Here is an 882-nt window from a genome sequence, read left to right on the forward strand (position 1 = left end):
AAACTAATTAGCTAGTGGTTTTCGCGACTTGGAAAAAAAAAAAAAAACCAACACCTTTTCTGCTGACTTCCATACATTTTTGGTGCAACTAGGGAACAGTCCCCCAACACCAATCTTTTCAATTTTCTGCTACCACTTAACCAGTCCCTTCAGTCAGGCAAGATGTGTCGTTTCAAGTTTTTTTTTTTCTTTTTAAAATCTAATCTAAGACTCTTTATCTTAATGGTAATCTGACTAATGAACTGGCTTTGTCCAGACAGCAAGGGGCCAACATGAGGCTAAGCGAACCCTCAGGCTTTCCTGCTGACGCCACCGTGAAAGTGTAATTTGTGGACTGGACGGGCCTTTTTTTTTTTTTTTTTACCCCAGTGGCTGAATAAACATTTTATATTATCATGATTTTTATCATTTGATTTTTTTTTCATGAAATAGTGTGTTTAAATCATTTGGTAGCCATTTGTGTGAGCCAAGACTTTCCAAATCCAGGGAGCCTTGGCCTTATCTCACCCTCAGGCCCATTCTTGTGCAAAGACAACTGTCCCGTATGACGGCCTTCGCCTTACAGTAACTCCCTCTCAGCATGTGAAAGAGCCTGTAGGTGTGCTCATTTACATCAACATTAATTAAGGCCCATAATGACCTCAGCATGACGCGGCATTTCAACGCATTCCTCAAGCATTGTGCAAACTCTGCGGCGCTCTGGAGCTTTGCGGGCCGAGCCCGCTGTGCACCGAAGGCGGCGGGGGGTGTAAACGCACTAAACCAAGTCGGTATTCGCATGCGAGCCGGCACATCCCCCGCCGCACACTTGCGCGGGCGCTAATGAGATTAAAACAGGCTATAACGTATTGTTCAATCTCATGCAATAAAGATGCAAATGAA

Source organism: Syngnathoides biaculeatus, chromosome 15, assembly GCF_019802595.1.
Source record: "Syngnathoides biaculeatus isolate LvHL_M chromosome 15, ASM1980259v1, whole genome shotgun sequence".
NCBI lineage: Eukaryota > Metazoa > Chordata > Actinopteri > Syngnathiformes > Syngnathidae > Syngnathoides > Syngnathoides biaculeatus.